General features: G+C 33.6%; 1 protein-coding gene across 7 annotated transcripts in view; it reads left to right on the forward strand.

The window, feature by feature from the left end:
* Window positions 1-14,432, forward strand: part of LOC135838506 (podocan-like protein 1) — a 46,651-nt gene that overhangs the window by 3,924 nt on the left and 28,295 nt on the right. For 2 of the 7 annotated variants that reach the window (XM_065354172.1, XM_065354173.1), the window contains exon 1: window positions 58-333. The exons of 1 other annotated variant lie outside the window; for it this stretch is intronic. The gene's annotated coding sequence lies outside the window, so the exon portion shown is untranslated. Of the gene's footprint in view, window positions 1-10; window positions 334-8,537; window positions 8,621-14,432 lie in introns of those variants that run through there. 4 more of the 7 variants (XM_065354169.1, XM_065354168.1, XR_010557421.1 and 1 more) reach the window with 4 other exon arrangements.

Genomic DNA, 14,432 nt, shown 5'->3' on the forward strand with positions numbered 1-14,432 from the left:
ATGTAATTCAAACACCCTCCTTCCGTCTTTAGCCGTTTTCTACTTCGACTCCGACTCCGAGATCCTACTGAAACTGTAAAGTAGGTATTGTGTGCGTGTGTGTATCGTGGCTGTTACTGTTCTTCAGCGTCGCGCTTGGCTCGAACGGTGTGTTTTGTGGCGTAAGTAAAGCTGTTGCTTTGATTTATTCTGAAATACTTCATCGATTAGTAGTGTTATCGTTTTCGAATTAATGATTTTACTTCCACGTTTTCAGTATTTCGTTTCGTTTGTTCGTTAATTGTTAAGTGGTGTGTTGGAAACTGATTTTGAACGACTGCTCTGAATCAAAAAGTAAGTTTCACACGTTGATCTAGATCGATTTAGTTCAAGATCGTCAATGGATCTTGTATTATAAGGTATTATAAATTTCTTTAGTCGTGGCTCATCAATGAGTGTATCTATTCCTCAGGATTTGAATGAATGATCGATGCAATGATTTGAATTCAGTAAAGTATTAATTGTGATCGAGTGACGAGTATCCACTATCCTTACATTCCTTACTGATCCATTTTCAGTGCACGTTGGTTTACTTATTTATGTATTTCCTCTCAGATCTCAGGATCTCACGCTTTGATGACGTAAAAACGTTTAAACCATTAAAACGTTTCTTTTTCTTTTGTAAAACGTTCTCATGTTTTCATGTAGTGATTTATAGGTTGTCTGGATATTTCTGTTTTTCCCAGTTTCTTAGCTCGACCGTTCTTTTTTTTAAATAATTTTTTATTTTAGTTTGGTACTTTCTTTGTATTTGGACCGTTTTTTTGTCAAAGGTTTGCCTGCCTTTCTGAGGTTTTGTTTTTCGTCTTCGTTTTTTCTGAACAATGGTAGTTGTATCTTTGTATGATTTCTTTGAGGAATTGTTTTCGAAAAGTGCAGGATTTTAAAATCATTCATTTTATTTCGAGAAATTCATTTGAAACGCTCGGAATGCAGCAAGTTCTCTAAAATTGAAAATACTTAAAACAACCAGACTTGTGGGGAATTTTAAGGAGAGTTTAAACCGAAAACATTGACATTATTAATTCATCTTCCTGATACCGGATTAATGTATGTATTTCCTTTGGAATATTATGATGAAATATGTAATTATGATAGTGCAGATGTTAATTAATTCTGTACAAAGGTAAACTCAGCTGCTATGTCTTCTCTGTGTAGAAATAATTTGTCTCTTGCCTTGTAAATGTCATTCTCGGATTTTTGTGTCATACATTTTGAAATATGCATCAGCATGCATAGATAATTTAGCCTGTCATCTACTCAATTCTTGAAGTCTGATGAAGTTTTTTTTTGTATGTTGCGAATCGCTTTGAAAATTCACCTCCAATTGCTGAAAATTTTCCTGGGACTGGGACATCAAACACAGACAGACACGTTAATAATGCTCATTTAATTTAGGAAACAGTCATTTTGTGTTTCACATTATTAGTACTTACCTACCTATTGTTTACTAATATGCTTACATGACGTTGCTCAGATACAGGTGACTCGTTCATTTTACCGTTAACCCTTTTAACGTCTGGAAGAAGTTCAATCGATAAAATTTCAAGAATTATCACGAGAGAAGTTGGTGTGAATAATTAAGATTGCGATATTTGAAAAAAAAATGAATTTGAGTGATCGCTCATTTTGGAAATTGAAGACTTACCTCAATTTTCTCTGACAGATCATGTTGATTTCTAAAACCAAATTTATAGATGAAGACAGAAACAAAAGGCCATAGTTGATAGAAATCTGCTGTAAAATTTTATCACAGCTGAAAATTATTTCGGTTGTTTTTTTTCAATTTTTTTCCAAGATCCGCAAAGGAGAAATTGAATGTCCGCTCCAAAATACAAAATTTCAATCACTTTTTTTCAAGAACTTCGACAGTGCTCAAAGAAAAATATCTACATCGCAACAAAATTGGAATAAAATAGAACAAAATCACTTGGTGGTTTTCAATTTTGACCAAATTTTACTTTAGAGTTTCAATTTCGAAAAAAAATTGTTCAAAATTCAATTTTTTTGAAAAGTAACAAAATTGAATTTCGAAAAATTTTTGCTTTGAAAAAAAATTGTGCAAGGAGAAAAAGCGCAAAGATTGTGAAAATTAGTTGAAAGTTCATTTTGAATTTTTAAGAAGAAATTGAAATGAAAGTTCAAAAATTCAAATTGACGTATTTTCCATACAAGTCATGGAGCTTTCTGAAATGAAAATTCTTTCTGTTGAAATAATATTCTTTTATTGCTTTTTGTTTTTGATGTTGAAAAAACAAAGTAGAAACACATTTCTTATGGAATGAAAAATATGTTGAACTTCATCTACGCATTCCAACATTTGTAAAAAATATTCAAAATGAAATGTGAATTCAAATTCAGTCTCGTTTTTTGGTTTCAATAAGTAGGCTACACACTACTCGTTAATTAGCTTATTAGTTGAAATACTGTTCGCTGATTTGCTATGTGTTGAATTGAAATGAAATGAATTCAATTCAATGATGGAAAAACCATTGCAATCGAGTTTTTTTCTGCTTCGCGCCAAAGCGCTGAAAAGCTAGATAATCCTCTTTCAAACAATAAGTTATAAGTTTTTCTGAAAAAAATTTCGTAGTTCATGGAAAAATTTTACACGAATTGGGTTTCCTTTGAGATAGCTGCCAAAATTATATTTGCTCTGAGCCCATCGGTTCCTGCCATCACTGGCAATTTTTTTTTAATGCACTTCTGTGGTACATCTGTGCTCTCTAGAGTATTGTTTTGTGTGCATGTTCACCAATTCATTAAAGACCATCAAAAAATTGAATTGCTGTATGAAATACATAAATAATTACACCACCTGCAGTTTCAAACAAGTGAATGAGGGGCAGAATAAAAAGAGAAAAATGATCTAGTTTTAAGAGTCCGTCACCTAAATTAATTTAAGTAGGTAAGTACCTACAAAGGATAATAGACTGATGCCTGAGAAATGAAACAAAGATTGGTGTATTTTTTACTTTCAGTGTTCGAAAAGTCACGTCGAATTTCTATTTTAAATAAAGCGGACATTACAGACTGTTAACTGTTATTGTGAACTTCATTTGCATGTTAATTTGTTTGTAAAATAAGTCTTTGACAATCGAATAAGACGACAAATTACTTAGTCAAATTAATATTTTCTTCGAGCTTTAAAATGAATGAGCTCATAAGTAAGGTAGGTAGGTAGGTAGGTCTAGGTATCTGCGATAATCGTATAGTATTTATTTTACTCTCGAATTGCGTGGAAAAAATTACCTACTCGAAACTTGACGACACACGTATGACTAATACATATTACCTAACATATCTACCATAAATGATGAAATTACTCAAACTTTCAGTTTGTCATCCTTCGTGAAGAATCATTTTAGTACACTTGACTTTATAGGGTTTTCAATTTACGACAAATATTTTTCATAAAAAATAAATAACGATTGGTTTCATTTAATCCGAGTGTTACGCAAGCTTAATGAAAAATAATTCTTCTAAAATCTACTTAACTAACTTTATCAGATATAACGAGGCAGATTTGAAAATATGTATTTGTAGGTGATCGGTGTTACTTAACAAATTGTTCAACTTCAAGTTGATTATATGAATGCTTGAAAACATAAGTATTGATTCCAGCTAAATTTCGACTTCCCTTAATATTCTGTAGAAGTATACTGGATTACTTCCAAATTTTACCTCGAACCAATTGTACTTTACAACCCTTTTTGGTTAAAAGTCAAACGTTCGTTTCTCTTCGCTATACGTATAGTAGCTTCTTCATACGTTGTTATTATTTTTAACGTTTTTATATTTAGGTCCACCATTGAACAGAGGATTTTTCATGTATCCGGTACCCTTACCTTAATAATATTTTTACCACGTGTTTGGACTTACTTGTACATTAGACGTAAACAATGTTTCATGTGGTAGAAATAACTTTATTCGCTATGATCAATTTAATAGATTGAAGTCTGGTTCTGCACGAGAACGTTTTACTATAAAAGTATGACGATGCATTGATAAGATGCCTGCATTATCATTAAAATTATTTAAATAAAACGTGCAATTATGATCGGAAATTACATATGTATTATGCATAATTTTTATATTCAGGATCATTTTCTCAGAAAATCTTAGATGTTTTATTTTATTATTAAATTTTTCAAATCTTGGGTATTCGCAGATAATTTTGAACAAATGGTGGAGGATTTTGACCAAACTCAGTGTATGAGTGAAGACCAATTCATTTCGAGTTGAAAGTTACTAAGGAAAAATTTTAGTTCCGGAGGTGCTCCTGGAGGAAAACGAATTCTCAACGAGTTCTTAAAGAAAAAACATTTTTGAAAAAATTGTGGTTTTTCTGCTCTAGCCCTTACTGAACCCGTTTTGGGAATTATGGCCAAGTTTCAGATGATGTGTATTGTGTATGCAGGTACATTTGAGATTTACCGCCGTCCCATTTCATTTTCATGGAAATCCAAGACCATTTTCAAGGTTTTATGTATACTTACTTGGCAGTTGAAAATTTTCAAATCGCTTATTTTTAGCTAAATTCGGGTTTTGAAATTTTTTTCTCAGAGTGGTGCAGATTTTTTCATAATTATATTTCCAATTTCAAAAAACCGGAATTTCAAAAGTTCTTGGCTGTTTTGCTCAATTTTTTATGGAGTAGCTTATTTCTGTGTGAGTAGTACAAAAACCCCAATTTTAGGAAAGGTAAGAAAATGTATGTCATTGTCATTCCAGATGTTACCATACATGTATGTATTGAGGTATTTACTCGTAGATGATACCTACATTCTACAGGCACCTATTACGAGAAAACATCTTATTCTCGCCACAATTCAGACAAAATTTACACTTGTTGGCACTTTGCAACAATGCCGTAAAAATTGCATTGTTTTTCAGTATGCTAATGAGCAAGTATTCCCTGTACGTTATTGGCGAACAAACAAATCACCAGTCGCAATTCTCCTCGTTCGCGTTATAGGAAAATTTCGCGGAATACAGAATTTATACGAGTAAAACTTTCTCATTTTGGACCATGAACCAGCGTTTGTCCGGAACAAACGTTTTGTATTTTTTCGGCGCTTTCTTCGCACGAGTATCACTATCAACTTGAAAAGAAATGACTATTTGTACTGGCTGACTAAAGAGTTGAGCGTTTCTCATTTTCAAGTGCTTGACGAAGTTTTGCTATAAAACACGCAGTTTCAAAGATTTTCAACTTTTCCGATTTGTGTTCGTGACGTTTGCTTTTGAATTGCGCAAACATCTTACATCGGATGTACGGATTATTGAAGTAGTCATAGAGTTGTTAGAGGTACACTATGACATATATCTGATTTTAATCCGAGATACGGATTGCTACGAAATAGCTTAAATCTTCGTTTTCTAAATGACTCATTTCCGAATAACAGCTAAGTATTTCTTAAAAACCAACATTTTTTGAAAAAATTGGGATTCTTTCGCTTAAGGCAGTAAGGCACACTCCGTCTATTTTGGAAAGAATTGCTCAATTCCAAACAGTATTTGAGATTCTGCGTAGACCTACATTGATACGTTTTTCATAACTTTTTCAAAAATGCTCTCTTTTTGCGGGTTCATATCTCCCTTCCACGGGCACCTGCGGGGCTAAAACTTTTTCAGGGAATTTCTTTATTCAAAATGAATGTACCCACCGAATTTTGTCAAAACCTTGTGACACTTTTTTCGTGATTGCAGTTTTCAGCTCTTAAGACAACGAAATCGACAGAATCAAATACGCAGGTAGATTCTACATTTAAAAAAAATATTTTTTTGATCATTTTAAAAAATGCCCAATCTGAAAATTTCAAATGGCAAAAAACATAGAAGTGTGAACTAAGAATGAAGAAAAATACATCGTAAATGTAACTTTGCGACATAGAACGGAAGTTTTTCTTTATTTTTCTCAGAATAAAAACTTGAAAATAACGCAATAAGACGGTTAAAAATACAGGAAGGAGTGGGGATACGGAGTCAAAAATTGTTGGGGAATTTTTTCTCACCAAGGGACAGCATCTGAGCCCCATGAAGAAAAAAAATCGGAGCGGAGGCCAATTTCACCCCTTATTCGGTCAGACATTTTTTTTCAAATATGAAGATAAGGGGAAGCACAAAAAACTGAACATGTGCAATTGTGCATAAAAGATCATAAACGATTGACACCACTTTTACCCCTCTACCTGAAAATGGTCGACCTGGGGAAATGAACCTCAAAAAATGAGTGCACTCTGGTTGAAAACGTTTTTCAAATAATAATGTGGACAAGGGTTAATGAAGTTGTGCACATTGGTTCCATCTCTTTCATGGTAGTCACATGTAACCTGTTGAATTTTTTTCTTACTTGAGAGAAGTTTTCATATAATAGATGTTGTTCATTGGAAAAGTTTAATACATTTAATGCTTCAACATGCCAATATCACCATTTTTTTTATCGTTACTACACACATTCAGTTTCTGAGAAGAATAAATACTTGAATCTGGTGTAACAACTGCCAAAAATTTTGCCAGCATTTGAAGGCTGGTTTTGAAACGAATAAGAGGAATGAAATTGGAAGGGAGGGGGTGGGGGCGTTCAGTGTTGAAGAAAATATACTAGAGACTGGCATGCAAATGCTCAAACTTGAACGATTCGATCGATGTAATGTAAACATAATATGTAAAATTATAGGTCTTAGTTTCATCACCTTATGGTATTTGCTTAATGGTCTTCGATTAATTTAGAAGATCGGAAATCGTATTTTACGATTTTCTACTAGGTGCCTTGATTACTGCACGCTACAGAGTTTAGACTTCCTTGTGAGATACCTATTTTTCACGGGTATTAATGTTTGTGGACGAGGTCTACACTTTGGAATTCAAGTAGGAAAAATAGAGAAGAAAAACCGTACAGGTAGAGATAGGTAATAGGTAGATACCTATCTAAAGAAATACTTATATATGTGAAAAGGTAACGCGAAGTGTTCCTGAGAGCGTAGGTGAACACCAGAGTGATGCGATGTGGAATGTGTTTATCTGAACAACCATTACACCAGTTTTATGTATCGAAATGTTTCTTTTTTCGAGTTTAATTTCGATACACCGAATCAAGAAATTATATCATTGCGTTGGGAATAAGCCAACGAAAATATTTCTCTTGTAAACTGCAATGAAATCCGAGAACATGATTTTATTTTCAAGAAATGCACCGCATTTATACCTACGTGTGTAAATATCCGAAATTTTTTCGACGCTGTTGATATTTAGTCTTCGAGCATAGTATAACTTTGTACTCGTATGTATTTGGATGTAGTAATTACGAATGGATGTTGCGGTTGTCTTTACATTTTGAAAAAAAGACCCCGTTTTTCTATTCTTAACCCAACTGTTTCAGAGTATGGTACATACATACAACAGTTTGACCCCTAATACGGCCTTTATATGTTTATCGTCCACCCATTCACAAGGTTTTCTTTTTAGATGCCTACCTTAAATTCATGCTGCGCGTTTTGTTGTGACCCTTTCTATTGGTAAAGATTGTAGGGTCGTCACCTATATTACACTTCAATTCAGAAGATTTTTTTTATTTTCACATTCGATATTATAAAATGTTATTGAAGGTGAGATACCGTGTGCGGTTGTGCGCTATGTTGCGAAATTTCTCATTTAGAACGCTACGTTTTTTTATTTATTGTTTCCTTTACGTTCGGAAATGACGGATGGTGTAAAAGATTGGAAAGATTACGTGGTATTGAATTGTCAGGTATTCTTTTTGAATTAGGTACTGTTGAAAGTTTGGCTGATGGTTGTTTTTATTCCGGTCAACTCTTGTTTCTTCGTGTTTTTCAAACGAGTTTTGAAGTAATTGGAGAAATGGGCGAAATTCTAGAACTTTCGAGGGAGGAAATTGATTTATTTCTACCCGTTTCGCGTACTTATTTGGAACCTTGGGGATAGCGGAGGACAACTCTACCGCGTTGCCCGATTGTTCGAGCAACATTTTTTAAATTTATGATTTCGCAGTGATTTTGGTACTTGAATAGGGACTTATCAAATTGAATGACATTTTATAATCTGCCGAAAAAAGCATAGATTAATAAGGAAAAAAGCTCCCAAGTCCAAAGTTTACCAGCTTGTATTGTAGGAGCGTGACTTGAGTAATGAAAAATTTGCTATTTTAGATGAAAGACAGTGAATACATTATAGGTATTCGAGGGACATTTGTATTTGAGTTGAGAAATGTTGTTTTCAGTTGGTGAAATGATGAAAAAGTATCGCTTATTGGCAAACAGTAATTGTGAAATCACTTTACTTATTTCTAATTGTAAGCCTCACATACTCGCAAACCCATAACGATAAAATTTTAGTGTGTGGGAAGCGTGCTGTAGAAATATTTACGAGGATATCTGTTTGAATGAGATATTTATTGAAAATAAATCTACAGAAACCAACAAACCATTCATTAGCCTATCTATTTTTATCTTTATTTTGTTGCTATTGTTGTCTAGAATATCTGGAGAACGTCAGAAATCACAAAAATTCATTCGGTGTTGTTATATTTTGCGTTGTTACTTGAATTTTTTCCTTTCAAGTAAGTACTTATCAGTTATCAGATAGGTATACCTGTACATGGATTGCTAGAGAGTTTTGCTCAATTATTGGAGTAAGAGTAAAATGGAATGTTCAGAGTTGGAGTACTCTGAGAGCAGAATAGGTTCAACGTGAGGAGTGAGAGCAGAGTTTTTTTTTTTGGGAGTACAAAATCCAATACTCTTGCAGCCCTGGTCTAGAGAAGCCAGTAGACCATTCATTTTTAAATTTTAATTATGTTTGTATTTTTTACGATTTCTTTTGGTAACAACTTATTTTTCGAAGGCCACTTTTTGTTTTTAATTTTGGAGAAGTAATCTGCTTCTTACTTTCAAATTTGGAAAACTTTCTAAATTCTTACATCTCCCCTTTATTAGGTATGTCAGGTGCGATAAAAACTGCTCCAAAAAATTCCAGTCGACTCATCTTTCTTTGATTTTGAACGTAGATAGTGAATCATTAGATATTCACATCACTACAACGAAATGATGGGAGTTTTTGTATGCAAGTAATGTACCTACCTATGTACTACCTATTATACGAGTAACATCTCTTCATTTTTTCCTCATAAGATAAATAGAAAGTATTTTGGGATACAGAAGATCGATATTTATTTATAGTAGGTACCTACACGATACGCACATATTATAGAACACCGAAATCCACCAGACCATAGCGACATTACGGGCATAAAAATCGGCCCCATTAATTGATCGTAAAATGAAAAATCTCATATCTACTTAAATTAACGACTACCCAGGTGATTTTTGCGCCAAAATAAAGCCTCACCAAAATGGCGAATTACTTTTTCTAATCAATTAACACAATACGGTCATGGTCAATTGTTATTACGAAAAATCCACCATTTAATTCGATAATTTAAAACAATATACATTTATGTAACGATTATTCATAAAATTTTTAATTCCAGGATAGGTTGTTAGACGGCGAATATAGTCGTTGAAAAAAGCTTCATGCATATTTAATGGAACCTCGAAAGCGCGTGTTTATGGATTCATTAACCTTTATAAACGTTTCATGCTTGCTTTTTTTTCTCGATTATAAATTTTGCGCTACGTCGAAAATGCTAAATGCTAGATTGCTCTTGAAATGGGTCGAGTTTCCATGTTGAAACTGTTTCGAAAAAAAGCTCGTCGGTATTATATTTGTGTATCAGTGTAGGGCGAGTACCATTGGGTAGGTACTTGATAATGTAAGTACGTATCTCTACCTTTACAGGGTGGTTGTTGCGCTCAAACGAAACGGTTACTCGAATGTGTTTTCTGTGAGATACAAGATGTTGTATGGTGAACCATATAGGGGACGTGTGGGTGGACATGTAAGTTTCAAATGTAGATGTAGGGTTATCCAAACCGTTGTACTTGTGTGTGCCTTTTGTATTTGTATATTTCAACCGTTGTTGACGCGGCTTTTAAGTTTGGTTTCGTGTTCTACTCGCTACTCCTTAGTCCTTACTTAATTGGTACCTGAGCTTGTTTGCTCGAATTACCTAATGAAAAGGCTAACGTGGTGGTATATGAATTAGTTTAATGATGTCGAGAAGGGCTGCACGTGTTCGATCCAGGCAATGCACATAGGTGAGGAATACATTTCGTCGTCATAAAAAAACATAAATTTTACTAATTAGCATATAGGTATAGGTACAAGTCTTGTAAGCAGATTGAGTAGGTACAGGTGTGTATTTTAATTTAATCTATGTACTTCATGTGTATTGTCTTGTTAGTTTACGTGAAGATTATACGAACTATGTAATGTTGGTGAATTTATTAGGTAGGTACCGGTCAAAAATTATTAAAAATTTAAAAAAGTTTGTTCGCATTTTCATCTTTATCTGCTCAAAAATCTGTTTATTGTTTAGTTAGGAAAATCTTTCGAAAATGAGGGGTGGAGGAGGACTAGTGAATATTTTGTCAATGTTTCATTCAAATATTGGTTTTAAAAAAATAATAATTACAAGATTATGAAGTCACACATTGAAAAACTGTGTCTACTAATTGGTAATTAGCTTGGGTGATAGTAGAATATTCGTTGTCCAGTGATTCAAATTAAACCCATCGTGAACAAATGATCCCTAAAATCATTGCTCTTCTCGGTGTTGCTTTATAGTTGATGAACCCGTTTTAATGACTATGTCTCTTCACGGGTGATTTTAAATGAAATGTAAACTACATTATGAAAATATCTAATTATTCGAATACACCGCAAAGGAAATGATTTTGCGCAAAATGTCACCATTTCCGGTTTTTTTTCTCCATGGTTTGCTCGTTGGTTAACGTATCTACTACCTGTGCCTATTAGGATTGTTTTTGTTTAACTTTCACCTGTAGTTTGTTAGGTATAGTCAAACAAATCGTAAAAATATTACTGTACCCAACGTACACTTTATATAGAAATATTCTTCGGTTGGTATGGTTCCATACTATGTCTATTATGTAGATTGTTCTCATTTTTTGCAATTTCGCGACCAAATGTAGGTAACGAATACGAATAGCCTAATTTACAATTCGTTAATGTGACGTAGGTGCTTTCGTATAGGTACAGGGTGTTCCAGAATAACCTTTCACTTTTGTTTTATTAGTAGCTCTGAGAGAAAAATGGTTACGGAAATTTTTTTATAACCAAAATGAAGTAGAAATGTGCCGTTTTTAGACCATATATTTGAGTTTTCATTATAAATTAAGTTTTAAAAATTATTCCACCAAGATGTTTTCCATCATTTTTGACACAATCGACCAAACGTTTTTTAAAATTATTGAACACTTTGTTGAGCATTTCTCTTCTAATCAGTCTTGATTCACGAATAATATTATCTAGGAGCTGTTTCAGAGTCCTAGGATCATCTTGATATACTTTTGACTTGAGGTAACCCCATAAAAAAAAATCACATGCTGAAAAATCAGGGGATCGAGGTGGCCATGAAATTTCTGTGTTCAGCGAAATTATTCGATGACCAAAATGCTCACGCAATAAAGAAATCGTGTCCGTTGCGGAATGACAGGTAGCGCCATCCTGTTGGAACCAAGTAACTCTATACTTGTGTCTGCGTTTCAATTCAGGAATGAGAAACTCGTTTAACATTTTGCGATACCTCTCACCGTTCACCGTTTCATCAAACACATATGGTCCCACTATACCGAATTTAGCCACGCCCATCCAAACAGTCAACTTAGCGGAGTGTAGAGGTTTCTCGTGTATTATCATCGGATTCTCTGTCGACCAGTAGCGCATATTTTGTTTATTCACATCACCGTTTAGATAAAAATGAGCTTCATCAGTAAAGAGTAACGAGTTCAATGGAATCTCACCAGTATCAATTCTTGTAAGCATATCCTCGGCAAATGATTTTCTTCTCACAAAATCAGTTTTTTGTAACTTTTGAATGATTAAAATCTTATATGGATGGAAACTGAGGTCTTCAGATAAAATTCGTTGCAGAGAAGTTGGTTTGATTTTTAAATTTAACGCTCGTTTACGTATTGAAGTGGTAGGGGTAGTCTGTACTGAATGCCTTACTCGGTCCGTTGTTTCTGGCGTTCTTACTGATCTTTTCCGACCTGTAGGCTTATTTTTACAAGCATGAGCGGTTTTCTCGAAGTTTTTTACCCATAATTTCACTGTTGGCCTCGATGGCACTTCACTTTTACCGGTAAGTTTAAAATGTTTGCGGAAGGCACGAATTGCACTAATGTAAGAGTCATTATTTTTGAAAAAGGCCTTTACAATAAAAGCGCGCTGCACAGCCGTCCACTTCTCCATGGTAAAAAATTAATACTGAAACATAATTCGGCATGTGTTGGCTACCTGGAACCGCTTTTACCATTCCCCTAACACCATTTGAACGCAGATCAGTGCTCACCAAAATGTGAAAGGTTATTCTGGAACACCCTGTACATTATTATCACGATCGCATCTACATACGCTTGTTATCAACGTATTGATTAATCGTAATTAGAATAATATTGATTAATTCAACCAATTAATTGATTTCGACAATTGATAGATCAGTGTACTATTTTACGTTACTTAAATAGGTACCTATTATCTAATTGAACTTGTCTTACACAGTCATAAAGCTGAACTGCCATCGCAGAACGATGCGATAATGTAAACTTATAAGCAAGGAAATGAGTAATAATAAATAAGATAAATATGTAGGTACACGTAACATAAAAAACAATTACACGTTTAATTAATATTACCTGCAGTTGACGTAAAAGAAAATTTTTCTCGATACGCTCGAATACCTGAGCTCATCGTGAAATTTCCAATTAATCGGTTTTACCAGAAAGCATTTCGAGGTAATTCGACTACGATCAGCGAATTCATTATGAAATTGTATCGAAATTATTCGCGAATTGAAATAGCTTGGTGTGCAACTGTTGCTTTTTCCGTTACAATATTTTCAACGTTAGGTACGCTTGATTAGGATGATTTCTTGTACGTATAATCGTATTTTAGATCGCAGTAATTCGCAAATTTGTGAGGTTTACCGGTTTACGTTTACAGAACGTTACTTTACTATCGTGTAAGTTAGTAGCTTCGGATGATTGCTGTTGAAAAAATATACCTACTCGTTTTGGTCGCGTTTATGGTATGTAGCGAACAATCGAATTATAGTAACTTACCTAACGGAGATCATTTTTTACCTGCTTTAATATGTACATGCATGAAAATATATTACGTGCGGTTTATAAATACGTGGATGATTAATACCGAATTGTATGCGAATTGAAAAATCAAATTTGATCTTAATTCACTTAGTTCGTGTGAAAAAAATGGTGGTGACGTGGTGAGGGTGACTAATTATTTTTGCTAAAACAGGATGCAAAATTATCATTTCATTTTCGTGTTTCCTGCTTGAAATATTAATAATATGTTGTTTGTTTATCAGTTTTGATATTAAATAAATTGGTCATCTCTAGTTCGCTAAATACGATAAAATAACTGCGCTTCATATCTAGTCTCTGTACATCCAAGTCAGTAGGAGATGATTGTTCAATTTTTTTGCTCAGTTAGGTAGCCCTTTTTCTAATAATTTCTGATTCTTGAAATGAAGAAATTACATCTGGAAGTTTTTTCTAGCTTAGATAAAGCAGATACCTTTGATTTTATAAAGATCAAACTGCAATCTGCGTGTTCTATTTTTATTATTCAATGTGGAAAAAAATATTGCCTTACGGTTTATGAACTTGTAAGAAAAGTATAGGTGAGATGCAATGGGATGAACGAAGAAAATTCATATCATTTTTCTCAGAAACTTGTCAGGATGATTCCTCATTGCGTCTTGTGTTGTTAGTCTGTCAGCTGTCTATTCGTGTCCCGTGTCCCGTATCCATTGGTCTATTTTTTTCTCCTGACAGCTATTCGTGAACACATTTTTTGTAGCCGGGTACCTAATCAGCTAAAATTTAATTAAATCGTTAGAGAGAAACTGGTGAAGGGAAATTTTGTACAGCAAAAATGAAGAAATTGAAAAATCGTTGATGTTTCTGAGATTAAAGAAAACGAATCATCTTTGTACTTACATTTGAAAAATGTGATTTTGGTGTCACTTCGCGAACCTGTTGCCTATATTTTGAAGGAGCAAATCATCTTTTGAAAAAGCAATAACAGAAAAATAGCTTTCAAATTAAATCCAGTCATTTTTTTTTTGAAAATGATATGTTTTTGAGATGATAATTAATTAATTAATTTATAACTTTTTAAAAAATGTCTTGAAATAGTTATTTGTTGGTTATAAAATAGATAATTGATGTTTTTTTTTTTTTTGAAATTATCAGAAAATGGTTTAA

The sequence above is a fragment of the Planococcus citri genome, chromosome 3, assembly GCF_950023065.1.
Source record: "Planococcus citri chromosome 3, ihPlaCitr1.1, whole genome shotgun sequence".
Lineage (NCBI taxonomy): Eukaryota > Metazoa > Arthropoda > Insecta > Hemiptera > Pseudococcidae > Planococcus > Planococcus citri.